This window comes from Hemiscyllium ocellatum, chromosome 4, assembly GCF_020745735.1.
Source record: "Hemiscyllium ocellatum isolate sHemOce1 chromosome 4, sHemOce1.pat.X.cur, whole genome shotgun sequence".
Classification (NCBI taxonomy): domain Eukaryota; kingdom Metazoa; phylum Chordata; class Chondrichthyes; order Orectolobiformes; family Hemiscylliidae; genus Hemiscyllium; species Hemiscyllium ocellatum.
In genome coordinates, this window is record NC_083404.1 from 35048989 (window position 1) to 35071056 (window position 22068).

The following is a 22068-nucleotide window of genomic DNA, read 5'->3' on the forward strand; positions in this document are numbered from 1 at the left end:
GGGGAAAAGTAGAATTTTTCCCCTCAATATGGAGAATATAATTTTTCCATTCTTTTCATTTTTTAACAAATATCCAACTTTACTTACACTGCTCAAGGGATCAGAAAATTCTTCCATGAGATAATTTCATTGTAATTACACCTGATAACTTCACATTACGCTAGTTATATGCCTATTCCATAAATTTGTGACTTCCATGCTGCAGATAAAATCATTTGCAATACTTAAAATGTGGTCTGTTTGAACTCAGCACTGAATTTAAATGGCCCTGTTGAATTTGGGTTTTCCTGATGTGTAATCATGTCTGCCCTTTTCCTGTTTCTATCAGCCAAGAGTTGGAGTCCACTTTACTGGATTTAAATAAGGTACAAATTTCAAAGACCAATCTTTCCTCTATCCTAGTTAAACTGCTGTATTGAGTAAGCAGATCCTTTTGTTAAGGCCAGTGTGAACCTATTTGACTGTCACATCTGATGGCAAATACAGCTTACTTCTCTTTTTATGATGATGGATCAACACTAATGTTGAGGCATCATGGCAGTCATCAGTCTCTCTCCAATGGTGTGCAGTATCTTAGAAATGCTAAGAATCTTACACATTTACACCTGCAGTTTCAGATTAGCCCTTTGTGTATTGCTTATGTGCCAACTTTGGATGAAGCTTGCCACTTTGCCATGGATTTGACAGGTTTTTACATTGATGACTAATTTGCCCTGTGGAACCTTATCAAAAGCATTGCTAAAATCCATGTAGACTACTTCAAATGCATGGCACTCATCAACCTTCCTTGTTACTGTCTCTAAAAATTCAAACACTGATTTTCTGCATTGAGTTTCATTAATCCATTTTCTTCAAAATGAGCATTTATCTTATTGCACAAATTTTTTAAACAATTTTCTCATCATTAAGGTTATGCTGATATTTATGTGGTCTGTCCCTTTCCCTTTTTAAAAAATAACAATGATCCAATGTTAGCTATCCTCTGACTCCATGCCTGTAGCCAATGAAGATTAGAATAAATTGATCAAAGTCTCTCCTAATTCTTACCTTGTTACACTGAATAGCCCAGGATAAATGTCTTCCAGGCCCGGTGATCTATCCATTTTCAGTGAAGTTAAGCACGTTATTTCAATCTTGCTCACCATGTTAATTTCAAATAATAGTGCACACTGATTGCAGAGTCTGTATCATCACTGTCTTCATGAAAACATACAAAAGATTCATTGAGAATAACACCAGCTTGCTCCCGATTCACATGATAGTTATTCGTAAGATACACAATAGGCCCACAGCCTTCTGTTTGATGTCCTCTTGCTTTTTTATGTACTCATACAAACCTGTTTTCCTTGAGTTTGATTACTAAAATGTTCTCACGTGTTTTCAAATTTCCTTTTTAACTTTGCCCTGATGCATTTTACACTTTCTTTTTAGGCTTTCTGCAGTATTGAGCCTTGGGTTTTGTTATTATCTTTCCTTTTGTTCATTGTCCTTTCATTTAAACCCTTTGACATCCAGGGAGTCCCTGGATTTGTTAGTCTCACTCATTTTCCTTCAGGGATCATTCTTGGACTGAACTCTCACTGTATTATTCAGTGTTTGATTATGGGAGTCTGCTTACTATTGGTCCTTACTGTATTCATTTGGTTAAGCCTCACTGTGGAATTAGAGAAAAATAAGCAAACTGTGTGAAAGCAAAGGGCTATAAGAATAGAACAAGCAAATTCAAATACTGCAATACCTCATGCACCATGTCTTCATCGCTCTGAAAAATAAAACTATACAACATTCACTGTTCTTATTTGAATGTTTGGTTTGATTCGATTGAATTTATTATTGTCAAATGTACCTAGATTTTTGATTTGATTTATTGTTGTTGCATGCACCTGAGTACAGTGAAAAGTTTGTTTTGCATGCAGTATGGGCAGTTCATCAGCATACAAAGATCATAGGGTGATTGAACAGAGCGAGGAATACAAATGTATGGCTGCAAAGAAGCAAATTCAACATTAGATTTGAAATTTGCGAGATCAACTCAGAAGTCGAGTAACAGGTACAGTGAAAATACGTGTTTTGTGCCGTACTGACAGATCATACCATGAAAGGTTCATTAGGGTAATAGAGCAGAGTGAAGAATACAATGTTACAGCTGCAGAGAAGGTGCACAAAAAGCGAAATCAACATTAAATTTAAAATTTGAGAGAACTATTCAGAAGTCTAATGACAGAGGGTAAGAAGCCGTTCTTGAATCTGTTGATGCATGTGTTTAAATTTTGGTATCTTCTGCCTGATGGAAGAGGTTGTAACTGGAGTGTTATGTTTGATTATGTTGGCTGCCTTCCCAAGGTAACGGGAAGCATAGATGGAGTCAATAGATGGAAGGCTGGCTTGTGTGATGGACTGGGTTCTGTTCTGAAAAATGTGTTGCTGGAAAAGCGCAGCAGTCAGGCAGCATCCAAGGAGCAGGAGAATCGACATTTCAGGCATAAGCCCTTCTTCAGGGCTCTGTTCACAATTGTCTGTAGTTCTTACTGGGCAGAGAAGTTACCACACCAAACTGTGCTGTCTCCAGATAGGTTGCTTTCTATGTTGCATCTATAAAAATTGGTAAGAGTCTTTATGATCACGCAAAATTTCCTTAGCCTCCTGAAGAAGAAGAAGCATAGTTGTGCTTTCCTGACCATAGAATCAATGTGGGTGGACCAGGACGGATTGTCGGTGATCATCACTCATCACTAACCAGGTGGTAAAAAGGCACAGATTAGGGTTCATGAAGTTTTCTCAAATCCACTTTAGCCAAATCACATCTCAGCGTGATAAAGTTAATTTTTCCCAATTGAGAATTTTTATTCTTATCTTTGACTTTTTCCATGACTACCCTATCTCAAACTGAACTGTGTTTGCTTAACCAAGTATACCCCAGCAGGCACCTCCTCCAGCAGCCCAACTTCATTTCTTAAAGCCAAGTATAGAAAGGGCCTCCTTTGGGCTTGCTATATGCTTGCTAAAAAAAAAGTTATCTTGCATACTTTTAGAAATGTTGCTCTCTTTGTGTTTTTCACAGTATTTCTGTGCCTGTGTTTTAATTTAATTCATTCATGGGATAAGGGTACCACTGGCTGGGCCATTCCTTATGTATTGGCCATCACTAGTTGCCCTTGGGAAGGCAGGATGATCTGCTTTCTTGAACCATTATCATCTATTTGGTTTACAACCAAACTTCTGTTAGGTAGGTAATTGTAGGATTTTGATCCTGTGACACCAACTGAATGGTGATATATTTCCAAGTCATGATTGTGATTGAGTTGCAGGGGAACTTGCAGATGGTGGTGTTCCTATGTATCTGCTGCCCATGTCCTTCTAGATGGAAGTGGTCAGAGGTTTGAAAGGTGCTGTTTAAGGATCTTTGAAGAATGTTATCTGATTGCTGGCCTAGGATATATAGAGCAAGGCTATAATGTGGAGGTGTTGGTGTTGGAGGAGCAACACTCCAAAAGGTAATACTTCCAAATAAACCTGTTGACATAATCTGGTGCTGTGTGATTTTTAGTTATATAGAGTAAGGGACAAGTTAGACATAGATATCAGTTTGAGGATAGTAGTCAAGGCTCAGAAAGTCCCACTATGAACAGAAGAAAATTAAATACCTGCAGAGGGGTCTTCTTCTGTTTAAAGTTGGGTCTCCTCAACCCCTCTGAGTACATGGGTATGGCTCCAAAGAACCTTCCCAAGATGTTTGATTCAGCCCACTTGCCACTTCAAAAATATTTGAAAATGCTGGAGCCATTCTGCAGCCCAAACAGTGCTTGTCAATTATTTGATGTGTTGAGTATAGACATCTCAGAACTAAGCACTATTTTGGAATAACCAATATGTGGCAAGGAACCAAACTAGGGAGAAAGAGCAAGAAAGGACAAATCATATGCTTGCTTAATGGAAAAAACTTAGAGGAATGTACAAAATGGTGAGGGAAATTGGAGTCTATACTTAAGTTTATTACCATTTAATAAGGCATAGGCAACTCCAAACCCGAATAAACAATTTATTATTAATAATAAACACTATGTATTACTCAACGCCTCGGTTTTTTTTAGAAAATAGTGTGGAATCAGGCCCTTCGGCCCAACAAGTCCACCCAGACCCATTTCCCCTATACCTAACACTATGGGCAATTTAGCATGGCCAATTCACCTAACCTGCGCATTTTTTAGATTGTGGGAGGAAACCCATACAGACATGGGGTGAATGTGCAAACTCCACACAGCCAGTCTGCCTGAGGAGGGAATTGAACCCAGGTCTCTAGCACTGTGAGGCTGCAGTGCTAACCACTGTGCCACTGTGCCACCCATTCCACTGTGCTGCCCATTTTACAGTTATAGACATAGAATCATACAGCATGGAAACAGGCCCCTCGGTCCAACTAGTCCACCTCAACAATGTTCCCAAACTAAACTACTCCCACTTGCCTGCATTTGAGTCATACCCCTCCAAACCATTCCTTTTCATATACTTATCCAAATACTTTTTAAAATATTATAATTGTACTTGCTTCTATCACTTGTTCTAACAGTTCATTCCACACTCAAATTGCTCTGTGTAAAAAACTTGCTCCTCATGTCCTTTTTTAAAACATTCTCCTCTCACCTTAAAAATATGACCCTTAGTTTTGAGCACCTCCATGCTAGGGAAAACATCTTTGCTGCTCATCTTATCACTGGTTAGCACTGTTGCCTCACAGCGCCGGAGACCCGGGTTCAATTCCCGACTCAGGCGACTGACTGTGTGGAGTTTGCATTCTCCCCGTGTCTGCGTGGGTTTCCTCCGGGTGCTCCGGTTTCCTCCTACAGTCCAAAGATGTGCAGGTCAGGTGAATTGGCCATGCTAAATTGCCCGTAGTGTTAGGTAAAGGGGTAAATGTAGGGGTATGGGTGGGTTGCGCGTCGGTGTGGACTTGTTGGGCTGAAGGGCCTGTTTCCACACTGTAAGTAATCTAATCTATGCTCCTCATGATTATATAAACCTCTATGAGGTGACACCTCAACCTCCTTTGCTCCAGTGAAAAAATGTCCCTGCCTATCTAGTCTATTTTTATATCTCAAACTCTCCATTCTCTGAAACATCCTGGTAAATCTTTTCTGAACCCTCTCCACTTTAATCCATAGCAGGGTGACTAGAACTGCACACAATACTCCAGGAGAGGCTTCACCAACGGCCTATACAATCTCAACAAGGTATCCAAACTCCTATACTCAAAGGTCTGAGCTATGAAGGCAAGCGTGCTAACTGCCTTCTGAAATATCCTGTCTACATGTGATGCAAATTTCAAAGAATTATATTGAAATTCTTTCTGCTCTACAACACTAGCCACGCCCTTGACTAAATTTGAATCAACTAAATGAAATAATATAAAATCATATTTTAACATCACATTGGGCTATGATTTTGAGGCATACACATTCACTGGAATATGATTTTGTAAATGGAAATTGAAAAAAAGCAATCAGTTCTTACATTTATCGAATACTTTTGAAGCATCCATTGAGTAACTGCACATGTATAAAATGTTGATAAAATATAACAAGTTGATAAAATTTGGGAGTACATTTAAAAAAAAATACATATGAAATATCAATTTAGCCACAACTTTTCTTCTTTCACATAATGGATGTGGTGTATATAGACTTCAGCAAGGCATTTGATAAGGTTCCCCATGGTAGGCTCGTTCAGAAGGTCAGGAGGAATGGGATACAGGGAAATTTAGCTGTCTGGATACAGAATTGGCTGGTCGACAGAAGACAGCGAGTGGTAGTGGAAGGAAAGTATTCTACTGGAAGTCAGTGGTGAGTGGTGTTCCACAGGGCTCTGTTCTTGGGCCTCTACTCTTTGTAATTTTTACTAATGACTTGGATGAGGAGACTGAAGGATGGGTTAGCAAGTTTGCAGATGACTCAAAGGTTGGAGGTGTCGTTGACAGTATAGAGGACTGTTGTAGGCTGCAGCGTGACATTGACAGGATACAGAGATGGGCTGAGAGGTGGCAGATGGAGTTCAACCTGGATAATTGCGAAGTGATGCATTTTGGAAGTCAAATTTGAAAGTTGAGTATAGGATTGAAGACAGGATTCTTGGCAGTGTGGAGGAACAGCAGGATCTTGATGTGCAGGTACATAGATCCCTTAAAATTTCCACCCAAGTGGCAGGGTTGTTAAGAAAGCATATAGTGTTTTGGCTTTCATTAATAGGGGGATTGGGTTTAAGAGCCATGAGATCTTTTTGCAGCTCTATAAAATTTTGGTTAGACTGCACTTGGAATACTGTGTCCAGTTCTGGTCGCCCTATTATAGGAAAGATGTGGATGCTTTGGAGAGGGTTCAGAGGAGGTTTACCAGGATTCTGGCTGGAATGGCAAGATTATCTTATGAAGAGAGGTTGACTGAGCTCGGACTTTTTTCATTGGAAAAAGGAAGGAAGAGAGGGGACCTAATTGAGATGTACAAGCTAATGAGAGGCATAGATAGAGTTGATAGCCAGAGACTTTTTCCCAGGGCAGAAATTGTTAACACAAGGGGTCATAGTTTTAAGCTGTTTGGCGGAAAGTATAGAGGGGATGTCAGAGGCGGGTTCTTTACGCAGAGAGTTGTGAGAGCATGGAATGTGTTGCCAGCAACATTTGTGGAAGTGAGGTCATTGGGGATATTTAAGAGACTGCTGGACATGCATATGGTCACAGAAATTTGAGGGTTCGTACATTAGGTTTATCTTACATGAGGATCAATGGTCAGCACAACATTGTGGGCTGAAGGGCCTGTTCTGTGCTGTACTGTTCTATGTTCTATGTTCTATAATGGTCCTGAAATTACTGGGGAAAGATTGGAATTAACCTTTTCGTTACCTAGGCAAAATTTAAATATTTTACCGTAAATTTAGCTTTGGATTTTCATTCGCAGTCTTTACCACCACTATTTTGTAACCTAATATATATACACACACCAACTGTATCCATCTTTCTCTTGATCAATTGATTGATAAGTAGGCAGCTTCTACAATAGGAAAATCATAAGATCTGGCAGGTGACTGCCAAAGTGGAAAACATTGAAAATATTCTGCACTGTCTCACTGCTGATGTCACATTGCAGATACCAAACTTCTCCATTGCAACCTTTTTTCTGCAAATTTAATGAAATAGTCTAAACCAAAGGGTGATGGATCAAGGCTGGAATGTGGATTTAGGTTGGGCAGCATTTTTCAGTGGGGGCTAACATAATTGACTAAAAGACCTCCTTCTGTTCCATAAACTGCTAAGATTCTAATAAGTTCCCTGCAGATTATTTGTTCAAATTTCATATTCATGGTATTTCAGTAAGTCAGCAATCAACGGCCACATCTGTGGTTAGAGAAACAAAGTTAGTGTTAAGTTGAATATGACTCCTTTTCAGAAGAAAAATAATTTTCAGCACAACGTTCCCCTGTTTTCTCTCTCTGGAGATGCTGTCAGATTTGGTGAGCATTTCCAGCATTTTCTGTTCTTACTTCAGATTTCTGGCATCGTTTATTTCAAAAACCAATGCATCATAAATATACCAATTGTAGGTTTCAGGAGCATGAATTAAAGGAATATGAATACTTTTTGTCAATTTAAGAAACCACAAACCAAAAAATAGACAAAAACAGTGAAAAGATCATAAATCAGTCAAATGGCCCAAACTGTCTTGAATATCTTTCCAACTGCCACAATTTAGATGATATAGTAATCTTTTATTAAAGTTTTTGCAAAAAAAACCACAAAATGATTAAGTTAGCTTGACACAATCATATTTCATGCTTAATAATGTCAAACTCAGTCGTGAATATGCTCAATGATCCAACTTCCACTCTTGCATGGGAAAGAGAATTCCATAGATTAACAAACCTCTGAGAAAAGGAATTCTTAATCTCACTTTTCTCTTCATCTCTCTGTGGGGTGGCTCAGTGGTTAGCACTACTGTCTCACAGCGCCAGGGACCTAGATTTGATTCCAGCCTTGGGCAACTGTCTGCGTAGAGTTTGCGCATTCTCCCTGTGCCTGTGTGTGTTTCCTCCCAGAGTCCAAAGATGTATGGGTCAGGTGAATTGGCCATGCTAACTTGCCCATACTGATAGGTGCATTATTAGGAAGTAGGCAAATGGGTCTGGGTGGGCTACTCTTCGGAGGATTGGTGTGGACTTGTTCGGCTGAAGGGCCTGTTCTGCACTGTAGAGAATCTAATCTAATCTAATCGTTTAAAAGGAAGATCCCTTACTTTTAAAAACTGTGCCTTCTAGTTCTATTTCCTCCAAAAAAGGTGGCATCTCTCAGCATCTACTCTCTCAATCTTACATGCTTAACAAGAACGCTCTTCATTCTTCTCCAATGGGTATACACTCAACCTACTCACCATTTGTCATAAAACAAAAATTCTTTTCAGGAATCAGCCTCATGAACCTTCTCTGAACTGTTTCTCACCTAAGTATGCCCCTCCTAATGAAAAGTGTTAACCATTGTACACTGTATTCCAGGTATGGTCTCACATATGCTTGTACAGTTCAGCCAAGACACCCAACTTTTATACTTTATTCCCCTCACAATAAGGGACTAAATTCAGTTGCCTTCATAAATTACTTGCTGTACCTGTATTTTATTTGTTTTTTATTCATGTACAAAGACATCCAGAACCTTTAGTATTGCAGCATTTGAAGATTTTTCTCTATTTAATTAATACTTTGTTTCTCTATCCTTCCTTCCAAGTAGACAACTTCACATTATACTCCATCTACAACATTCATGATCCTTCACTTGATCTGTTTATATTCCTTTGCAAGTTTTCCACCTCTTCACAATTTGCTGTCCTACATATTTTAGTACGATCAACAAGTGTGGCTACATTCAGTCTGTCTAGTCATGTTACTAAAATAGATCATAAACAGTTGAGGCCCCATCACAGTTGTCTAAGCTATTTCAGTAGTTACAGTTTGCCATTCTGAAAATGACCCATCAGAAAAGATCTTATATGTTAGTTAGCCGGTCGTCTAACCATGCAAATAAATCAACCCTAATACTCGATAATATATCGTATAGTAACCTTTTGTAGGGCATGTTATCAAAAGGCATTTGGAAATCTAAATGCATGACATCTACTGGTCCCCTTTATAATTGTACATTACATCCTTATGATTTCTCCTTAACAAACTAGATGCCAGATTTACTTTTTAAATCACCTGCTACTCACACTTAGATAATGGATCTGCAATGATATACATTAGCTTAACTAGCTCAGAGAACTCTAATCCATTGGAAGTTTTCCCGAATCTAGAATATTGGAAATTTATGGAATAAATCTTTGTTGAGCGTTCGTAAATCTTACTTTAAATGTCTACTATTGCTTCTCTACTTTTTTGACTTATTATCTCAGTCCACTTTCGACTGCTTTGTCTTCATAAAGTTAAATAAAGGTAATTATATGGGTATAACCCTAGTGATGGAGCCACCCTATATGCTGCATGGACACTGTTCTCCTGCCCTCATTCATCCACACAAGTCAACATTGATAAACCACCAGCCTCACTGCATCATCATGCCTGCTTTCAGAGCAATTCTCTAAGTAATTCAGTTTTTTTTACATTGGAGCTCAGGGTAATCAATGACTTGCTTGTTTCAGTCTGGTCACTTTGTGCGGACAAATACACATATATCTCATGCAACAACACAGGATGCATTTTATGGCTCTAACCCTCATGCGCAGGTGCTCACTCTGAGGTTGCCGGCCTCTGTGACTTGCATTGTCTTTTAGTGCAGAGGAAGAGGCAGGCAGCTCTCACAGTGAGTATGCTGAACAGTCATGTTGCTGTGTGAATTGGGTTTTGCCAATGTTATAACTATGCCATGTGCCAGCCGCTTACATGGCAAAGCCACCATTAGCTTCAATAAAATGGCATGTGTTAAAACTAAAGGGAACATTTATTTCGGTTTGTGTGGACTACAGTCTGTTGGGGGGCTCTTCCTATACTAGTTTGTGGTTATGGTTAGTTAGGTGTTTGGTCTTACAGTCTGATGGATTCATGATCTTCCATTCCAGTGACTGGACCACAGACAGTCTGTAGAAAAATGTAACCGGTCTAAGGATTGTTAGCACATCAGTCAGGATGCTGTAGGGATGTCAGTCCAATCGCTGGCCATCCTCAGTTGGGACTGTCTCAGTCTGTGAGTTGGCCAAGGTCAGACCTGGAATTTGAGCAATAATGATCAGGAAGTTTAGCAGAAGACAGTTGAAGGAGACCTGGGGCAAGTGAAAAACCCAAGTATGGAGATGGGCTTCATTTGACTGGGATTAGGATGGGGAGGGGGAGGGGGAACATGATCAAGATGGCTCACTGCCTGAATTTCATTCGGCCAGAAGTTGCATTATCACTTAGGTTGTACAAAATGTATTTGGATAAGGTTTTATACATCAGAATCCCTTACTAAGGTATGGCATTGACCTCCCAACCATCACTCCACATGGTGAAAGTGCATAACTGGAGGCTATATTGTGATTGATGTGAGGACTCAGGAATACTATTAATGAAATAGGGTCCTGTGATGACATTACCCATACATCATCTACTCCCACATCTGACATGGATGGTGCCATGGCTGGAATCCGAATGGCACTACTTCAAATGCAAAAATAACAGAGTGAAACAGCAATTAAAGCTTACTCAGCAAGAACTACAACTTTGAGCAAGTGTTATACAACCTTCAAAGAGAGAGAGAGTGAGAGAGAAGCAGAAGACGAAGATACACTGAGGAGAATGAGAAAGACCTGGATTCATCGGCCTCACTGCAATTTTCTACAGCTCTTGAAAAAGGAGTAGATTAAGAACATCCCAGGCCAGCATTATGAAACTGCCTCATCTGCTGAATAGGAATTGTGCTCAGAGGAAATGGGTGGTCATCCTGTCATGGCGTTCATCAGTGTTACAACTGCACTGAATCTTTTGCCAGTAACTCATTACAAGGAGTAGTTGGGGATCAGTGTGGCTTTGCCCAATCCATGCCAAATGCATCTCGGATGTCTGATGTCATTTTCTCCTGATGCTATATCCTTCTCCTGTAACAAGCAGCTCAGGCATGAACTTTCTGCCATCACTGACCACCCCAGGCATGGGGGCTCTACAGACTTTTGCAGTCATGTTGCTTTGAGGCCTTCTTATTACCAACCAGTAAAAGTAGTCAATAGAAAAGGCTTTTCAATGTTCAAATTACATGTGATCTTCAATGCCAGATTTAGGAGGTCTGTACGAGATATCCTGGGATCCACCATAATGTGTAGATGCCAAAAAACTTAGACTCCTGCCTCCTTCATGTATCGTAAGCTCCAACACATAGCATTAATGCATTTACAAAACCCTCAGACTAGTACAGAATGAAGATACAGAGCTGCTCATACTTTCAACAGGACAATTGAACAGACCAAAAGCCTTCCTAAAGGTGAGGTTACGATGCCTGGATGCCTTACAGCAGGGTCTTGCAATACACTCTAGAAAGGGTGAGCCACATGCTTGTAGCACACAGGACCCTTCAAAGTGGAACCAATGAAATTGGTATGGGGTGAGGGAGGTTAGTGTTCTTGATGCAAAGTAAATGAGGAATCAATCAACAGCAAACTGAAGATGAGGATTCGGTCATTGATTGAGAGGGACATTCAATGCAACAATACATGGTAATGCATTTTTGAACTGAGAATGTCAATGAAACCCACATGCATAATTAATGTGTTGGGTTCGGACTTCTTTTCGTTGCATAACTTTCTGTTAGTTCAGTGTCAAGCAGACCCTAGTCAGTGAAAAGACTGATTATTTTTGAAATACTTGATCTTTTCTATTCCTGAATATATGTTTCATGATCTATTTGATTGTACACTTGTTATCTTTCAAATTATAGGTCATGTTATAGGTCATGCTGTAGGACAAAAGCAGTAGCCAGTGAAATAAAGCACTAACATCACATTATGTAAAGGTTAGGTGGTTCTTAAGGCTTTAATCAGCAAATGACATTTGAGTATTGTGCAGTGATGGCATCCAAGATAGGCAGCAGGTTGAAAAGAATTCTCAGACACCTCCCATCAATCTGTGCATCATTGAGACTTCAATCTTTTAGAGTTTGCGTAGACTGCTATGCTTCAGCCCTAAAATGCTTAAGCATGAAGTCAATGTTAAACCTGGAAGAAGCAGCACATTAGGCTGCCCAGAGAAGCTGTACAATGTGTTAGGAAGAAGAGTGGAGATATAAACTGCCTATTGTACATCTCCAGGCTTGAATGGCAGGATGGTCCCTTAAAAATCTAATAAAATGAACCTTTCCTGCCAGAGATATAAGCAATCATCTCAGATTCTGTCCTCTCACTCATGAGGTGGGTGTAAGTGTGCAGGCCAGGCTCAAACACAATTCCTGCACATTCTTTTAACCTCAGTTTGTCCTCATTAAAATGAAACACCTTGGATGCAGTCATCAATATTACAGTTCAACGATCCCTGACACCTGATGCTGCCTGCAGTCATGGTGTCAGTTGCTTGAGGGACATGACCTATGCTTGGCCATTTAGAACTTCTTTCATCCTTGGGACGTCTGAAGAAGGTGCTCATTCTTCTCATGGATGCTACTCCACCAGATCATAAAGACACTAGAGCAGATATTTTACTATGCAAGTGAACATTTACAATAGTGTACAATTATTTGCAATGATATGTCATTCACATGTGTAGCCGATGGCCTATGATTTTATCATTTGATTATTAATCCTGAAATCTAGATAATGTTCTGGGGTTCAAATTCCACCATGATATAAGGTGGAAATTGAATTCAATAAAAATCTGGAAATAAGGGTTTGTTTATTCTCGTTTACTAATGTCTATAGGGAAGGAAATCTGCTGTCCTATCTGGTCTGGTTTATATGTGACTCCAGAGCATTTGACCTCTGTGCAATTAGGGGAGAGACAATAAATGCTGGCCTGGGCAGAGGTTGGTACTGTAGATGCTGGAGATTAGAGTCAAGCTTAGAATGGTGCAAGAAATGCACAGCAAGTCAGGCAGCATCTCAGGAGCAAGAAAATTGACGTTTCAGGTAGGCTGTTGCCTGAAACGCGATTTTCCTGCTCCTCAGATACTACTTGACTTGCTGTGAGTTTCCAGCACCACTATAATAAACGCTGGCCTGGTCAGTGACAGCCATATCCTATGAATGAATTTTTAAGAAAGTTTTAAAAGTTTTAAAAAATATGCTCATTTAGTAAACCTTTACTTCCTTTACCTCCCACGATGTTTTAGTGCAGTTCTGACTCCTCCAGTGGGGGTGAAGGGGGAATGCTTAGTGGTTGGTCCTGTTGGCCTGATAGCCTTCGACAATCAACAATGTGGCTATCTGGACCCATGTCTGATGAGCATGCCAGACCCAGATGCAGATGTACCCTCTTGACTGAAACCTGTCAGTATGTTTTGTTGTTCCTCCCTTCTGGCACCAGCCTGTCTCCCAGAGAGACAGAGACTCATGTGAAGGCAATGATCCACATTCCCCTCTCACCTTGTCAATGATGCGGAGGATCTGCAGATATCCAAGTCTGGGTAAATCTGGTAGATAGTAAGTTTGCTGAACCAAGCTCTCTACAGTCAGAAGCCTCTCCACTAGTGAATCAGATGCACTCAGATTGGAGACAGCAGAGTGCTGGTTCCATTGCTGGACTCAATCATCCTTTGGGGGAGCTGTTAATGGTGATGCAGGAGTAGAGTATGCAATGTGGTATCTCTAAAGAGTGAGTGGGAAGTGTAGAGGGCAGGAAGATATAGTAGTTTGGGAGGATGAGATGGGAAGATTCAGTGAATGGACAAAATATATGTAATGATGCGTTGTACTCCATGAGCCTTGGTGAGATGAGTGTGCAGTATGAAAGTTAGATTGAGTGCTGATCTAATGACTATAAAGTAGCAGAGAAGATGACTGTGGAACTTACCTGTGTAGAGAGCAGACAATTGTTAACCTTCTTTCCACTCTATTGTGTATTCCATTTTGCCCAAAATAAATGGTATTATTCCAGGCCATTCCCTGTATCCAAGTTTGATACGCCTGGTGGTGTGGCCTCTCTTGCTGGTTTGAAGGCTCTTCTCCTGAAGACCCTCTCCACCAACACCTTGACATCCTCCATGGCAATAACACAGGACCACAGTGTGCAGGGCAGTCCCTGGCTCGCAGTGGTGTGCAGCCGGGCTTGAAATATGGTGCCAATGGTGCGGATGCCTGAAGATCCTGTCTTTGTCAAACACTTCCTTGACTCCTTATTGGATTATTGGAATGCATGCAGAAAAACCCAGATGCATAACTAATAACATGAAGAGCATATGATTGTGTGAGAAAAGTCACTGTGAGACACAGAGACTACGTGTCACGAATCTCACTTGAAGAAGCACCTTCACTCAAAATGGGAAAATTCAGCCCTGTATGCTTGAGACTGTCACTAGCCATCAAATTTTTCATCAAATTCTTTTGAACAGATAAAGGCCACTCATGACTGGTTAGGAATGAAATAACGATTAATGACTGCAGTGCTAGCATGGACATTCTTTGTTTAAAGAAAAACAACATTTTGGCAATAATTAATAGGTCCACCCACATCAGTAGAGAGAGAAAGGCAATGTTAATATTTCAGTTAAATGAGATGAACTTCTAGCAGATGACCTAATCAAGTCATTGATCTGAAAAGTTGACCTTGTTTTATCTCAATGGTTTTTGCCTGACTTGCAGAGTATTTCCAGCACATTCTATTGTTATCTCCATTACCTTTTGTTTTTGACTCTTTGCTACTCTGTTATTAATATCTATGTTTGAGGAACATTATTAATTCATCAGATTTTTGATCTTGTTATCCTGGAAGGTTTGGACCTCTTTCTTAAAATTTTAACAACCCAACTGTCATAGAAAGCCTTTTCAAAAACACATCTCTGTAATTCTGAGTTTCCTCACCTTGTCCTTTATTATTCAACTTAGAAGGATTTCTTAAGTTTCGGACGTATGGATACAGCTATCAAATCATGTGCAAGAAGACCAATATAGATAAGTAAATTGGGAATCTATTATAAACGTCATCTGACTTGGATATAAATAATTGGGGATTCCTAAAATTGTGTAGAATGGACAATAATGGAATTTATAACTGTTCAGCATTCTTTAGGATTAATGGGACTGCTGTAGATCAACTTGAAAAATCAAGATCACCTTAAGAGGCAAAGCCAGAACAGAATCACACAGTTGAATGATTGTAATTGTATAATTAATCAGTCTAGATCTCTACCTGTGTTGGAATTCTGGCAGGATTATACTTACTATGAAATGTGAATGAAAATCTCCAATTCACAGCACTCAATGCCAAATCAAAATTCATTCAAAGTCAAGGCAGAAAACAACGACATTTCAACAGCTTGCTGCTATTTCTCAGCTGAGTAATAGGTTGGTGGAGGGGCATTGAATGGTGGTGGCGGCACCTCAACACCATCTTTGCATGTCGGAAGTATTTTTCAGGTGGGTTTGTAAGTGGGTGAGCAGCATGACCATCTGTTTATTGCAGCTGCTTAAGTATGTAAATGAGGGTTTGAATCAAATTGCAGGATTATGTTTGCAGGTTTCTGTCATGAGGGAGGCTCACGAGCAGTACAAAAAATGCAGGGTACTGAGAATGCATATGATGCAGCTTTTAAAAAATTTCTTTATGTGACATGGATGTAACCAGCTAGACTAGCATCTATTGCCCACCTCCTACTTACCCAGAGAACAGTTCAGACATCAACCACATTATGGGTCCAGAGTTATAGTGAAGCCAGACCAAACAAGAATGGCAGATTTCCTTTACTAAACAGACATCGGTGAACCAAGATGGGTTTTTAAGAACAGCAATTGACATGGTCACCATTAAGCTAGATTTTTAAAATAAACATCTTTTTAAAAATTGTTTTTTAGCTTAAGTTCAATTTACCATTACCACTACTTCATCACCTTCCCCTGACATTAACAGTCACATGTCATTGAGACTGTTAAGGGAGGAATGGAACAACTGTACTAGAAAGCTGTAATGCAAAATTTTGGTACAGTCAATCCATTCTCAATTATTTATGGTCCTCATTATCTGCTTTTCTCCTTTCCTGGAATACCATTATTCAACCCTTTGCCCAACTGCTTTTATCTCTGGTCTCCATCTCTACCTATCACATACTCTTTTACCCACACTTACCACCTCCACTGGCCCCTCCAATCCCATCCCACCTACATGCCCTATCTTCAATTATAACACTTTCTCTTAGCTACTATCTCATTTTGAGGAAATCTCACTGGACCTAAAACGTTGGCTCTGCTTTCTCCCCACAGTTGCTGCTTGTCCTGTTGAGTTTCTCCAACAATTTCTGATTTTGATGCAAAATTTAGTATTCTGTGCATTAGAATGTAAATAAAATATTTTGTTGGAACTCCTGAGTGTAAGTCAATAGTCACACAAAAACAAAGCAGTGACAGAGTGCAGCAGACTCAGAGCAAGGTCAACGTAATCTAGAGACAGTAACCTTTTCAGTGGACAACAGGACGTAGACCTCACAATTAGGAATACCCACAAGGGCATTGTAACACAAGGTTATATCCATAGTTTCAGTGCAATCCAAGCACAAGATTAAAATACTACTCAAAATACCTAATTTGTAGCACAATCACTGTCTTTAAAGTAGAATTCGGTAGTAGGAAGTATTAACAATGAATAATAAAAGTGTTATTTTGTATTTAGAATAACAAGCCACAACTTTTGTGTGTTTTTATTTTCCAATTTGTAACTTTATAGATGGGAGCCATTTATTCAACATTTCCATTAATCTTCTTAAATTGAAGTGTTTAGATTAAATTACTTACAGTGTGGAAACAGGCTCTTTAGCCCAACAAGTCCACACCGACCATCTGAAGAGTAACCCACCAGACCCATTCCCCTACATTTACCCCTTCACCTAACACTATGGCCAATTCACCTGAGCTGCACATTTTTGGACTGTGGGAGGAAACTGAAGCACCCGGAGGAAACCCACGCAGACACGGAGAGAATGTGCAAACTCCACACAGACAGTTCCCTGAGGTGGGAATTGAACCCAGGTGAGGCAGCAGTGCTAACCACTGTGCCACCATGCCGCCCACTATGCCACTGTGCTGCTGTTGACCAGGAGAACATAGTAATTAAGGATGAAGAAGAAAGGACATTTGGCCCATCAAATCTTCACATGATCTCCACATGCACCACCCACTGTAATCATTCTCCTGTTCACTCTTCATCATCCTGTAATGATTTTCATGTACAGCAGTATCCAATTATTTGGGCCAGAGAAGTCCTGTTCCAACCACTCAGTGTCTAGAATTAGTATTTAGAACTGATTGCAGTACTACTGGGATGGGGATCCAATCAGATCTTTGTACAGCTATACATCTAGAGCACTTGAAATAACCATCAATGTCCCATGACTCTTTTGAGTAATTCTTTGGCCCTGACTAAGGTACTAAGGTCCCTAAATCTCTGAGCTCTTAATGTTTCCTAAATAGTGAGGAACTGTTACCTATACTTTTTAGGTCCTAAATGGTTTATTCGCTTCTTGCTACCCACTCACTAAGACCACAAGATACCTTTTGCAACATCTACTTTCTAGCTGCAGTATTTACTGTGCCATTTATCATTGCCAGCAAAGAAAGATACATTTAGCTTACTCACTCAGTGTTAGTCTTGGTTCAGTTGGTTTCATTATCACTTCTGAGTTTCAGGGTTCAAGATTCAACACAAGACTTGAGTACAACAGTTAGGTCTGATATTCCGGTGCAGTACTGAGTGAATGCTGCACCATCAGAAGTGCCGTCTTTAGAATGCTATGTTGGTCCGAGCACCCATCTGCCCTCATAGGTGGAAGCAAAATATTCCATTGCACTATTGAGAAGGAGTGTAGGACAATAATCCCTGGTGTCTAGGCCAACATTTACTCCCCTGCCAACACCATGAAAATAGATTATCTGTTCATTATCACATTGTAAAACTTACTATGAACAGATTGGCTACATTATGACAATGACATCTGATATATTTCAAAGGAATCTGTTCATAAATATTCTTACACGCCAACGGGGCAGGTAACCTAAACCCAGACCTCCTGGCTCAGAGGTAACAAATCTATCACAGCATCACAAGAGCCGTTAGATCAGTCTTGTAGCCCCTTGAGTGTAACCAATTAGGGAACGGTCTACTTAAAGTGGTTGGGATGATTGAAGCTGTAATTAGATATAGATAGAACTACTTTCTCTGTTTAGGTTTGTATAATAAGGGGGCTAAACCTAGTTCATTTAGAGGTGATGTCAGAAAGCGCTTCACACAAAGAGCAGTGAAAGTCTGAAACATCCTTCTGCAGACAGCCATTGAGGCTAGATCAGTTGAAAATTTCATGATGGAGATTAATAGATTTTTGTTAGGCAAGTGAATTAAGAAATTATGGAGCCAAAGCAGGTAAATGGAGTTAGAATATTCATCAGCTATGTTCTAATTGAATGGTGGAATAGGCTCAAAAGGCTGAATATCCATATTTACATATTTTCAAGTTTTCTTCCAAACATTAACATGGATCTATTCAGTAGGACTGAACGAATGTTGGTTTACTACACTGGAATGTAGCGTCATTAACTGTCACAAATGCTTAAGAATTCTTCCTGTACTTCTTATGCCAAGATTCAAGCACTACGTAAAGTACACATTCTGCATGTCAAGGCTGTTATTGTTAATTCAACAAGCACTACATCTTTTGTTTAATAAAACCATTAGGAACAACTGAAAGTGAATGTTTTCATGCATAATTCAGTCCTTGTGTTCTTTAGCTACATACAAGCTTGCTATTTGATTTAATATAGTAGTAGCAAGCACTCCACCTGAATGGTATCGTCCAAATCAGCAAACAGTAAGGATAAATTGGCATTGTGGTGTGTTTCTTAAAGAATAATTGTGGGTATGCATAGTGAACCTTGATTTGAGGGCAAATGATAGGAACCTTCAATATTTGCTGGTTGAAAGTAAAACTGCAAGTGTAATCATTGTGTTTGCTATCAAATTTTGATAGTAGCCAAAATATTTAATGAAACCCAAGGGGGAGAGGTGGGGGTTGGGGAGAGTGGGGTTGTGGGGGATGGGTGTTATATTACAGTTTTTGGCTGATACCCAATGTTCAAATTTGGTATTGAATTCCCAGGAGGTCAAAAAGGTCACTACACACAGCTGTGCAAAAAACAGCAGGGATTCTCAGTCTACATAGAATTTTAGTAAAGATTCATATCAGAATGCATACCAATTATATAGCATATGGAAAATGTTCTTCATCATCATAAAGAGTCCACATAAACAAGATTTGAAGGAAGCCATTTCAAATACAGAATCACGTTGAAATTATAAGCATTGCCTTTCTTTATTCCTCTTCCAGCTGAAAAAAAACAATCCAGCTATTAATGCCTCATACAATCCAATGATTGACACTATAGGAATAAAACTCTCTCCATGTAATCCAAATACATCATATCCACCATGTCTTTCATCTTCTTGTCTATTATATAAACACACAGATATATGTTCCATGTACATAATATATTTATTCAGTTGTATAACAGAGATGTTAAACCAATGTTGAAGAGAAATTTTATGAATGTATTGTGCAGGCAATGAACAATAAATTCAAAGCTATTTTTAATGGCTGCTGCAATTTGTGCAATATTTGCAACTATTTGCTAATTAGCAATAATGTCAAACTTTCTGAGTGCACTATCACACTGCTATCACACTGTTATGTAACTTCCTTATTTTTCCTGAATGTAATCATAAACATATTCCAGTTTAATGAGATCAGTTATGAATCCCAACAACAGGTATAGTATACTGTTCTATTCTATATATTGTTCATTAGGTAACAGGGAACATGCAAATATATGAATAAAGAGCAGGAATAAGCCATTCAGCTCTTTGAACCTGTTTCACTACCCCATAAGATTATAGTCTCATTATTGTTCTGATTACGCTATATTCCCACTCTAGTAACCGCTCATCCCTTACTTATTAAGAATCCATCTTTCCCTCAAAATATTCAAAGATTTGACGCCCATCGCATTTTGAGAAAGAGAATTCCAAAGACTCATGATCCTCTGAGAAAAGTTTTCTCCTCCTTGGTCTTCAATGAGTGACCTCTTACTGTTCAAGAGACCCTTAATTCTAGATTCTCTCACAAGAGGAAATATCTTTTACACATCCACTGTATTAAGACCCTTCAGAATCTTATATGTTTCCATCAAATGACTACTTACACTAAGTTACAATGTGTAAGAACCTAGCCTGGACAACCTTTCTTAATAATATAGCATGCCCATTCCTGGTATTAATCTTGTAAAGTTTTATGAACTACTTCCAATGTACTTATAATTTCCTTAAATACAAAGGTCGACACTGTGACATCTCATCAACATCGCCCTCAAAATTGGAAGGAATGCCTTCACTCAAATAAATACCAGAACTTTGACATAAAATAGCAATAATCTAGAAATTAATTAAACAGGCTTTTTAAAACTGAAGACAATAACGAGGATGTGGAGAAAGTTGCAAGAAAGTACGGAGTACATGGTGGTACATGTGTCGATTGGGTCTCACTAAAGCCTAAATGTGGATTGGCATTCAGAAACTCATCCTGGACTTCAACTGTAGCACAAATGAGAGGAAAACCAGCAATTCTTTGACTTAGCTTATGAAATTGATTTCACGAGGGAAGTCCAAATTTTTAAAATGCAAATACCTCTGCCATATGTGTTGTGGTTTCCAGGGATTTACAGGTACTCAAGTACTTGATGTCATTCAAAACAAAATGTTGGAATGTTATTCAAGTCACTATTCCTGTAGTTGCAAAGCATCACCTTAATTGTAGCTAGGTTTATTATGGGCCTGGGTCCAAATGAGGCAAATTTTGATTGGTGAAATGCTGAGGCAGAAATTAAAATAATTGGTTCCCACTATAATTAGATTAGATTCTCTATAGTGTGGAAACAGGCCCTTCGGTCCAACAAATCCACACCACCCCTCCAAAGAGGAGCCCACTCCCCTGCCCTATATTTATCCCTGACTAATGCATCTAACACTATGGGCAATTTAGTATGACCAATTCACCTGATCTGCACATCTTTGGATTGTGGCAGGAAACTGGAGCACCCAGAGGAAACCCACACAGACACAGGGAGAACATGCAAACTCCACACAGACAGGTGGGAATCAAACCCAAGGCCCTGGTGCTGTGAGGCAGCAATGCTAACCACTGAGCCACCATGCCATGAACACAGCAATGCCTGCATTACAGTAGTCAGCAGGTTGAAGAGCTTCAGTTAAAGAATAAACACTGGAAAAATATAATGGGTGGAAAGACTTGCTAATGGTGCTATCATTACAGTAAATCAATGAAAATGAACTGTAGCTAATCCATTAACCCTAGAAATAGAGACAGAAAGGTTCATATCATCTTGTGAGCAATTGAATATGTTGCAACAAGTAAGAGAAAAGTGATAGCTTTCACCACTGTGTAAACATCTCCACTGCCAGAGTTCAGTCAGCATATATTGAATGGTTTTCATTCTGTACTAACTCTCAGAGTGTAGCAGTGCAGAACGATCTATACTCAAACACTGTATAGACTCACAGACAGTGTACTGCTACAATATGTACTTTATCCACATTGTACCAGTATAACGTTGGATACTTACAACAGGCTGTCCGAACTCTCAAACATCCTTTCTAAAGCACATCTGTTATGGACAAGGCCAAATCCCCTCAAAGTATTTTAAGAAGGTAGTCTGGGCCCTAACTTTTTCATATTTTAAAGGAAGATGTGAAGTGGATAGCCCAGGTGTGATACAACTGGTCAAACCACTCAGCTTTAAACAAAACAGAATTTGTTTAAGCATTACATTTGAAATACAAACAACAGAAAACAGAATTTAAAACAACAACTAT